Consider the following 11,598-nt stretch of genomic DNA (forward strand, 5'->3'; position numbering starts at 1 on the left):
ATCTTGTACGTAGTAGTTCATTTCAACTCAATTGAAATGACATGACTCATCATGTTTAGCCTTTGAGAAGGCTTTGGTTAGTAGGTTTTATCAACTTCTTGTACCTTACTCAACCTTACTACATACTCGTTTTCCTTTGTAATGTATACATTTGCATTACAAAACTTTCTGAGTACGTGTCGAGATCCAATCAAGACATAGGCCCTCTAGCCTAAGAATAGCTCCCACTGTTTTCTCAGTGTGCGGGACTTATCCTTCTTGCACATCTCATGATTGCAAGTGTACTCAATTTCCGTTATAAATATCTCTCATTGTTCTTTATTGCCTAGAACGATTCTAGAAAATCTACTTCTTAATTATCTTAGCCATAATGGTCTCTTAACCACCCTAATGTGTTTTGATTATGGTTTTGTCGAAACCATGCGCAATCTCAATTGTCAATTGTCACTTGTGTAACACCCTTACACAAAATTGCATCATAAACACTTTGCTTTACTTCCTTAATGCTTCTGCAAGCACTTAAGGGTAATCTTCATGGCTTACTTGATAAAGATTTCTTAAATTCGATTTTGAAAACAATTCATCATACTCAAAGTATATGAAGTGTTATACATCATTACTCATTTAATTGATCCGGCAGCGGAAGCAAATGGAATCAATCAAATATGTTCAATTTAATTGAACTAGTCATGAATCTTATCAACATAAGACTTCTTATTGACGCTAATATCACGTGGATTTATCTACATAAATCTGGATATTAAAGATGTATTATATTACTCCAAAAAGTCTTAAATCATTCACAATGATCAATATGTCATCCACATATAAGACTAAATAAAATTTCCGTAACTCCCACTAAACTCCATGTATAAAAACAACTTCTCGTCTTATCGAGAAAAGTTTTATAACATGATTAAAATATTGATTCTAACTCATTGATGTCCTACTTAAGACCCTCTCTTAAGTTTCACATTATCTTAGGATTGCAAGAATCTACAAAACTCATGACATGTATTGAATACATTCCTTCTATTGAAGAAGTGGGTTTTAGATTCACTTGCTGTATTCATATCCTCATAATGAAACATAATCCCTAAGAAGATCCAAATAGACTTAAGCATTTCAACCAGTGCAAAACTCTTTGCTACCAATCTTGCTTTGAAATCTCTCTTTATTAGTGCAAAACCCTTTGTCACTAATCAAGCCATTTTGTTTCGGATTTTCATGGCTCTAAGCCTTGTATTGAGTTGTGACTTAAACACTCTTATGTAAGTCATATGTCCATTACTTTCTAGAAGTAATCAACTTGAATCAAACAATTTCTTTTGTAAGTTATAAGCTCTTTACTTTCTTAAAAGTAGCTTGAATTCATCATCTTTAACAAGTGACGAATTTAACCTCCTAGGTTTTAAAGAAACAACGTCTTACACAACACGTCTCATGTAAACAAGAAAGACCTGTTTCTTGCGACATGACATTCTTTGTGGCTCTTGAATAATTTTCTCCCACTCTGTCTTCTAGAAATAAACTTGTATTTTTTAGAAAGACAGCTTCACGAGCCACAAACCTGGTGTACTCGTGATTATCATAAGGAAAAATGAGCATTTGTTTCTTGTGAAAAACTTACAAACATGGTACCCTTACCATTTCATATCTCATATGATTCTATTTAGTGGAATAATAATTTAGACAAAAATGATAAAATCCCCAAAAGGATCAAGTAACTCAAAGCAACTTGATTGAAGTCCAAACCATATCGAATAGCGTTTGATTTCATATCCAACCACACATTACTCCATAATGCGTGCTAAGAGAGATTAACTTGTGATACTATATCACATTTCCTTTGGCTTATATCAAAGTCTTCACTTTGATAATCCCATCACGACTAAATCGTGATTCCTTGAATTCTTTGAACTTCTTCAAAAGATTTCTCTATTTACCTCATCAACTTAAATCGTTGGTAAAAGAAAATGATCAACCTATTTTGGATCAATGATTTACAACCTCGATCTCCTTTTCAACCAAAAGGCACGAGTCATCTTGCTTTGAATACAAGATACGCATATACCATTAACAATCTAATGGTTTCAAGAGTACTCGATAACTCTTTGCGTTCATTATTCCAAAATTTAAGGTTTAATCTTGGGTTACCAATTTGAGTCTTGCATCATCTTCATGATATATCATTCTAGTTTGGTTTAGAATATAATCACCTTGATAATGGGCTAGCCATACATCAAATCGTGGTGTATAGGGTCACAAAAGTGAAACCTCTTTTGTATCTTAACAAGTTTATATTCTTATTTAGAGTTTATGCACTTAATAGTCACAATTAAGTACAACTATAAACCCAAAACTAGATTCATTACACAATGACTCTCTCTCTCAATATGATTGTTGCTAGTCGTCATATTCTAATCATCCTATGTATCAAGTACAATGATGAAAACCTCCATTGGTTTCTAATATTGACGAAGTGGTACTAGCAAAATTTATGTTTAATCAAATAAACATTTAAAGAAGAAGATCCCATTAGATGTCCCACAACTAACTTGTTGATTCTTCAATAATTTGGGGTAGTTTCCTTTCTCGTGTCCAACATTTAAGACAATGGAAGCTTTATCTGTTGGGATTGATAGGTTTAGTATCGTCATTCTCAACAACTTTACTTTTAACATTACCTTGTATCAATTCCATTATAATCTTTACTTCTTGAACCTCGTCCTCATCTTAACGGTTTAAGAGAATGCTCCCACTCATTTTAATGAGTCTTTGCTTTGAGAAGCAAAATTGAATTCATGAAGAACACTCTTCATTTGTTCGTTTTAGTCTTAAAAACTCTCATTGAGGTGGTTGCATTATTTTGGTCAATTACGAATTCTGACAAAACTAATTACCAAAACAATCATTTCAAGGTACTTAATTCTTTTAAGTACATGAAAAACAATCCATTGTAAGTAGATGTGTTAGTCTAGAATCAAAAACCTGTTTGATAATAGATAACTTTAATCTATACTCTTTGCAAGAGATCCTTAGCAATGATTCATATGAGGTTTTAGAAGCAAAATTCAAATTTGTCTCTAGTTACGATGTTTTAAAGGAGATTTTGAAAAATCGAAATGATATCGTATATGAATTGTGGTGAAGAAATAGAACAATATGATAACGGAATAGTGGAAAACTAAACATTTATCGTTTTAAATCATACTTGTAAATAAATTAACAAGATATGAGCATTTATATAGTGACCTCTACCCAACTATTATAAATGATTCCAAGATCCAAATTCATATTAACTTGGGCACGGTGGGGCCGATACATCCCTTATCAATATAACTCGGTGGATTAACTCTTTAATCGATTCTACTTTTAGAACTCTTGGTCGATAAAATTACATTAACATTTATCTTTAGCCCAAAACACATCTGACAAGGGCACGGTGGGGCCGATACATCCCTTATCAAAAACTTTTGTTGAGTTCAATCCAAATTTCGAATAAATGTGTCCATGATCCAAATCCACATCAACTCGGGCACGGTGTGGCCGATACATCCCTTATCAACATGAATTCGGTGGATTGACATTTATCACCCACTTCCCCTACGTAACAAGGTTTGTACCCCGGTGTGGCCGAGTGCACTCCCTCACGAAATAGGTTTTCATGGTTTCTACTATTTGGTAAGGCTATATCTCAATTGATTGTTTTAGCGAGAGGTCATGTCAATTTATTATCTATCACGTTTTAAGTGAACTAAATCGGTGAACTACGATAATTGTAATTGACACGGTCGATATACTCGATAAGAACGACAATGCATGTTTTAGTTATGGCGATTTAGCGATGCATGCAACATATAAATAAAATGCAAAGCATAAAAATAAATCCTAGTATGGCCTTCCTAGAAATAGAAAACTGTTTAACTATTACATATTCGGAAACCAACTCCATTGGTCCCTTGAACTTCGGTTGTAGCACGCATCTCGAGGTAACACCGTCTTTATGTATCGTCATCTTGAAGAAATAAAGTCTTTGGGAACTCCGAAATGAATTAAAATTACATAATAAATTACATAATTTCTATTATACATTTGTAACTATAATAAAATAAATCTATTAAATTACAAGACGGTGATACGAGATCACATTAAAAATTACAACCGAATCGATATTCCCATACATTTCGGGTAATACCAATTAAAACTAAGGCCATACTAAGCAAAATTACATAATTCAAAAATTATATATATAAAAAACATTCAACAATTGAAATATGCAGCATTATAATATGTATGAACATGCCCAATTTTATGCTAAATCGCCTTTAAATTAGCCAATATCGTATATTACTCGGTTTTTACGGATTTGCGTGATTTCAACATTTTACAATCACCAAAATTACATAAATTCATATTTATGTATAAGTTAATTACCCTAACCTCTTAGGACTCAAAATTTAGTCTTCACTAATAATTTGACCATAATTAACTCATATTTGTTCATAATGGACTTAAAATTATAATAAAATGCTATAAACTTCAAATAAATCATAAAAATTTCAAATAAATTCAAAATTCGAAATTTAAACTTATGAACATTCTGGAAAAATACCATGACACTCATAATGTTCAAAAACTTAGGTTAAAAATTTCGAAATTTTATCCGGAAAAACAATGTTGCGGTTTATCGGTTTTAACTAAAATAATCATAAAAAAATGAGAAAAATTATTTTCACCAACTTTTCAATTTTAGATCTGAAAAAGATAATAAAAAGCAACATGTGACGTTTTTCCTTAGTCATGAAGTATGTTTTAGCAATTTTTCACTAAAAATGTCACTATTTATGCTATTTTTCTTCAAAAATCCATAAATCATGCATAAAGACTTCAATATAGCCAATTATTTTACACACATCTTGTAAAATTGCATGTGACAACATACTAAATTTATATGACCAGAATCGAAATTTATCTCATATTAACCTATTTATCACTTAAATCCGAATTTAATAATAAAAAATTCATTTTTCGAGCATAACAACTCATAAAATTATGCAAATTTCCAGATCATCTAATAATAATATATGTGAAAACATATCCAAAAAGAACTGGAAAATTCGAAGTTTAGCTAATTTTCGTCCAAAAATGGCATTTTTATCATAAAAATCACATTTTAATGCCAATATTATATAATATGAACAGTAAAATCCGTAAATTAACCAAAAATCCTAAAAATCATTTTAGGACCAGAAACTTATCATGCATGAATTATTTTCGTGATATATCATAATATCACAAATTTACAAGTTTTATATGTTAATCGTATAACTCGGAAAAACTATAACCGATTTGCATGCAAACAACCATTGCTCTGATACCAATTGAAGGAAAGGTAGATCTTTATACCTAACAACATACTCATATATGCTTAAATTTAATTTGTCATAAAATTAACTAATGATCTTATGCATGCAAACATTAAAACAAAGTAAGGAAGAGATTAATCATACATTGCGATATCGGTATATATGGGCACAAAAGAGTTCTCCTTCTCTTTTGTTCTTGAGATATCCCTTAAATGGAAGAACAAAGACCCAAGACCGAAGTGAAGGATCTCTCCCAAGGCTTTATACCCAAAGCTTTCTCTTAATCAAACCAATATTATGAAGACTAGATAATACTAATTTTTGCAAGAAAATTGACCCAAAAATATGGTCTATATGGACTCCAAACTCACGGTTTAGAGAGGAGGAGATGAAGAAGTTTTTATGCTTTGTTTAACACTTAAAGTTTCAGCTTTTTAAGCATGTTCAAAACATACTCATTGAATGAATTATGCTAGTGTTTAAATAAGCAAATAAGAACAAAAGTCATGACCATCAACATTCCCTAAAGCGTGTAAAAGAAGAGGAAAAGTGAGGTCTTAACTCTTCAAATTTTTCGGCACTTTATTGTAATATGGACCCATATTATTTTTGTCAATTTGTCAATATGTTACATGTCATATGTCACATAAAATTGTTATGTATTTTTAACATATTAAAAATCAACGTATTAATTAAAATACGTCATATACAAAAATCGACTTAGTAATTCATAATTACTTGTACCAAAATATTTTACCAATTATAAATCACAACAACTTGTATTCATAATTATTCATTCAATTTCAATTGTTTCCTTAAACAATAATTTCATCTGAGTAAAGATACAATTCGACATTTCGCATCGTATCTCATTTAAATGAGACACGTAAATTTTACTTCCAAAATCGTCCGTCAATTTTCAAGTAATTTAATTAACTCGTAACATTATACGATTAATTAAATAATCAATTAAGAGTGTTGCCCTATAGGTATGACCTAGGGGATCAACTGATCACCACCGTCGCACGACAGTAATGTCAAACTCTAGTCAGCCAATCATTACCGATATGTGTGGACCAGTTGATAGTATAAATACTTCCCAAATGTATTCTTTAAAATGAGATTTAATAATGATATTTAAATCACATGATCGCACTGTTGTTGAGGACACATTTCCCAACAATCTCATGGCATCATAGATGTTGTAGGTGAGTTTCTTCCCGTCAAACTCCATAGTTAAGTTCCCGTTTGACACGTCAATCTTTTTTCTAGGAGGTCTTCATAAAGGGGTGTCCTAAAAGGATTGGGGTTGCCCTTGAGTCGACTTCTATGTCAAGAACATAGAAGTCAGCCGGGAATGTGAGATGATGGACCTCTACTAACACATCTTCCACCGTCCCCTTACGGTAGATGTTTGAGCGATTCGCAAGTTTTTTTTTGGTTAAATGTAAGCTTTCATTAATGAAACAAAAGATAGAGCAATGATTACAAGGGTTTAAGGGCCACATTTATCATCCATGCTAATTAGCATAGAATATCCAAATGTTGTACCCAGATTTTGTCAACATTCAATAACGGTAATCTAATAAACTGATTAATCCTAGTATGCAACACTCTTCGAATATCCTTCACAATACAGGCAGGTTTCATGAGCTTCAGTTCAGTCCTGCATTTGTTCCTCTCTAGCTAGATGTAATACCAGGCGATTCGCAAGTTGGATCACTACATCTGTCTTGTTTAAAGGTGGAAGTCCCAAGGTCTCATAAAGAGTGTATGGCATGACATTAATCGATGCACCTAAGTCTAACATGGCATGTGTGAAACTCTTGTCCCCAATGGAGCATGATATAGCGAACATTCTCGGATCGCCACACTTCTTAGGAAGTGACTTTTTGAAAATGGCGGAAACATGCTCACTTACCCTAACTTTTTGAGTTCCTTGATTTGAGTTTCTCCTAGCCGTGCAAAGTTCCTTTAGGAAAGGAACTTTGCATACCTTGGAACACTTTTCAAAAGATTGAGTAGGGGAATGTTCACTTCACACTTTCTAAAGGTTTCGTAGAGATCCTCATCTCTTTCAAACCTCTTAGAATCTGTGAGAGCGCGAGGGAAAGGTACCTCAACGATATGTTCTCTAATGATCTCATCGATGTGATCCTTTGAGGTGTTGTTTTTTTCCACTCCTTTGTCCATGTTCAACGGATTCTTCATTCCTTCCCTACTAAATTTTGTTGATGAACCTTTGTCTTGCTCAACCACAAGCTCTTCTTCTTCTTCTTCTTCTTCTTCTTCTTCTTCTTCTTCTTCTTCTTCTTCTTCTTCTTCTTCTTCTTCTTCTTCTTCTTCTTCTTCTTCTTCTTCTTCTTCTTCTTCTTCTTCTTCTTCTTCTTCTTCTTCTTCTTCTTCTTCTTCTTCTTCTTCTTATTCCTAAATATCAATGCCCCTTTCCTTAGACTTTGCCTTTCTCTTCTTCTTCGGAGGGGATGCCAAGGTTCTCGCTTTTCGCAAAGTCATTACACTTGCATTCTCCCTAGGTGGAGGGATGGTTGTTGATGGGATCGAAGTGGAGTTCCTTTGATTTTGAATGGCAACTTCGTGAGCAATTTGGCCAAGTTGAACCTCAATGTTGGCAACCCGTGCATCACTTGCACTCTTTTCGGCATCTAGCTTCTCAAACCTCTTGTTTGCAATGGATTGCTCTCTCACTAGGGTCTTAAGCAACTCTTCAATATTCCCCCCCATGCTGAGATCTTGTGTTGTTTTGGGTGCCAAATCGGAATGATTTCCCTTGGTTTTGATTTTTATTTTGGGTTTGGAGTTGAAATTTCTTTGGGAGTTTGAATTTTGTCCTTGTTGAAAATTTTGATTTCTTTGATAGCTTGGGTTTTGGCCTTGTGAGTTTTAGTTTTGTAGGTGGTTAAATTGACCATTTTGAAAGCTCCTTGAAGTATCTCCACCCCAACTAAGGTTTGGGTTATCCCTGGAGCCAACATTATAAGTGTTTTCACTTGGGTCATACTTGTAGTAGCCACCTCCGGTAGGGTTCCTTGAATTGTAGTTGCCATGTCCCATGGCACTAACATTCTCAGCTCCAATGCTTTCTTCTTGCATAATGAGGCATGATTCCACTGGATGTGGTCTTTGGCAAAAATTACATTCCATATGAGGCCCTTGTCCTCGACCCATATCTTGAGTGTTACCCATCAAGTTTTCTACCAAATGAGTAAGATGATCCACACTCTTTTCAAGCCTTTGATTTGAGGAAGGAGATGCTTCAAGTGAAGAGACATTCTTCGAACCCCAATTTCCTCTCCCATAACTTCTTGTGCTTGCGGCAAGTCTTTTGGCGCATGCTTTATTTATGCACTTTTCCTTGCCTTTTAGCACGTATTTCTATGCTTATTACGTAGCAAATAGCTACTATCTTCCCAAGAATGGTTTACTTTGGGTTACTTTGCATTCTATGCAGATTTGGACCCAGACGAGTGTAAACAAGCCAAAACTTGTCCCCGGTGTTGCATTTTGGATGATGGAAGAATTGAAGCTTAGGAGCTACCGCCTAGAGGTGCACGAGTACGCAAGGAAGTAAATCAAAGAGAAGCTGTACTGTGAAAAAAAGTCAATCGACCACCCTATTTAGTCGATCGAATATTGATGAGTTTGGAATAAGTGGATCGACTGATATCTTGGTCGATCGAGAGCCTCGTGATTTCTGCGAGATTTATTTAGTTTTATTTCGCCCATTAGTTCCTTGTTTAAGAACTTTCCCTTTGACAAATATTGAAGAAATGAGTTACTTATTCATGTTCATGAATATAATTTGGCATGAAATGTCTCACTTGGATTATCATCGGTTCATTACTTGTAGTAGTCTCTTTCCAAGTTGATTCGTATCGCTTGGTTGAGTCGTATTCTTGATAATGCCTTTATGCTATACCGTATTGCTTGACTTATCTTTACGCCTCTTTTGGACTGTCCTGCCGATTGTGGTTTTAGCTCATATCTTCCGCCTCTTTCTGATCGTCGCCGATTGTGGGTTCTCGATTTCGATATGTCTCGAGTCTTGGATGCGGACTGTTCGCCGCATGTCGAATCGGGGACCGTTCGACCCGAGAGTCGCGATTTAGACTAGACTGAATCTTGGGAGTACCATTGTCGTCCTACCAGGGGAATTATATATTTATATATGAGTAGTAAAGGTCTTGCTTGGTTATAGATATTGGTATTTGTCTTTCAAGGTAAGAGTTATGCCTTGTGTTGTTTGTCTTGGTCCTATCGGATACTAGGGGTGAGCTGTAAGCCCTCCAGTTGCGATATGATCGTCAGGATTGATGTTCCCATCCTTTCCTATGGTGAGATGCAAGCCATAAGTATGAATGTGACATTAGTAGCCACGTCTCGTGCAATGCTTGCTAAGTGATTTTCCAAATAATGGCTACGGTTTCTATCCTTGTAGTTTGCATTGGTTGATACCTTACTTAACTGTTTCACACGATTCAGATTCTAACCTCACATCTATGTTGTATTTCCTTGAAATGTGTGTTTTTGTATAAATGACCGTATCCTTGTCTTTCATATTATTTAATTGTCTCGCATGATTAGTTGGATCTATATTATGCTAATGTTGACATATCTTGTTCCATCTCATTTAATTGCCATGTTTAAATATAAACTTGATATTCATATCTTTTGTAAGAATTTTACATGACTTACCTGTTTTAGTTCTTTGTTATGTTCGTTTCGACATTTTGTGGCTGGGTGAACCTTGAGTTACTCTCCACTGACTGTGGCGTTCATGTTTACACGAATGACAGGTTGTAAAGATGCTTACGTAGAGAGACGTGTGGGCTAGCGAGAACTAAACCCGTGGACCTTAATTTGCTAGTTTAGAAACCCCTTATTTGTTTTTTCGTGGGATATCTTTTCCGCGCTTTCTAGACTTGGGTTGTAATAACCTAAGTTTGCCTATTGTAGTATTTATTTCATTTCTTTTTTGGCACCCGCGTATTAATCTTTAACTTATAATAAAAAGTTTTTAAAATCTCACAAATTCCGCTTTGATTTATTAGTTATATCTTCCGCTTTATCGCGGGGTGTCACACCAAGAGTAAATTCGTGAGGGCTTGGCCCAAAGTGGACAATATCGTACTATTATGGACAGTGAACACCGGCGCAGCAAAGGCCCAACATGGGATATTCACGCTTCCGCACAACAACTTTGGTATTGTAAGACTCTCTAATCTCTTTTAAAGTTACCTAATACTCTTTTCTTGTGTTTAATTTCTTATGTTAAGTGAATGATTGTGTGGTTTGATCACCCTTGCATCTTGCTTACTTGACTATTACAAATTCTAGAGAAATGGTTTAATCTATCTAGGATTGTTTGAAGCAAACTTGTTGTTTGTTGATTTGGTTTAAAGGATTCACATAATGAGTAGGAAAGTTTATGTCTTTTTCTCATTTATATGGTTTAATCTTGTGAGAATTGATCCTATCTTGAATATCTTTGTAAAGTTCTTAATGCTCATGTTTAGTTGTCTTTCATGGTTTAATGAATTGTTGAATAAACTTGAAGAGGACACATAGATGGTTTAATTTGTGTGTGCTAATATCTTGATATTGTGGTATTGGGTGGATAACATTAAGAGAGTAAAAGAGAGTCAAGCTTTATCATTTGTTGGTTACTAAGAAGAGATTACACCAAGTTCTTTCTCATTATTGATTGTTGCCTACTAAGTATTTGTTGAATTGTCTCAATAGCAAAATCTCCATTGTTACTCTTTCTCATGTTGTTTCCCAACCAAAGATTTCTCCTTTTGTGTTTCCTACAAGTTGAACATTGTTAATATCCATTGTTTGTGATTAGTTTCAATTGTTGAGTTCAAATTATCGTTAGTGTCTTAATTGTTAGCTAGAGCCTTAATTAGTGGTTAATAGTTTACAATTCAAGTCTTTAGTTTAAAAGTCCTTTTCTTGGGATCGACCCTTAATTGCACTATATTGCTTTATCAATTAGAGTAATCTAGAGTATAGTTTGGCTTATAAATTGTTAATTTGGTAGTTTATTCTAGGATTACGACACCTAGTTTTTATATATCAAATTTCGGCGCCGTTACCGGGGAAGGCAACATAGCTAAAGCTTGTTTTTGAACTATTGATCTTTAATTAGTGTATTTAGTCTTTGTAAATATTAGGACTCATTTATTTGATATAGATTGTTTACTTGTTT

Source organism: Silene latifolia, chromosome Y, assembly GCF_048544455.1.
Source record: "Silene latifolia isolate original U9 population chromosome Y, ASM4854445v1, whole genome shotgun sequence".
Classification (NCBI taxonomy): domain Eukaryota; kingdom Viridiplantae; phylum Streptophyta; class Magnoliopsida; order Caryophyllales; family Caryophyllaceae; genus Silene; species Silene latifolia.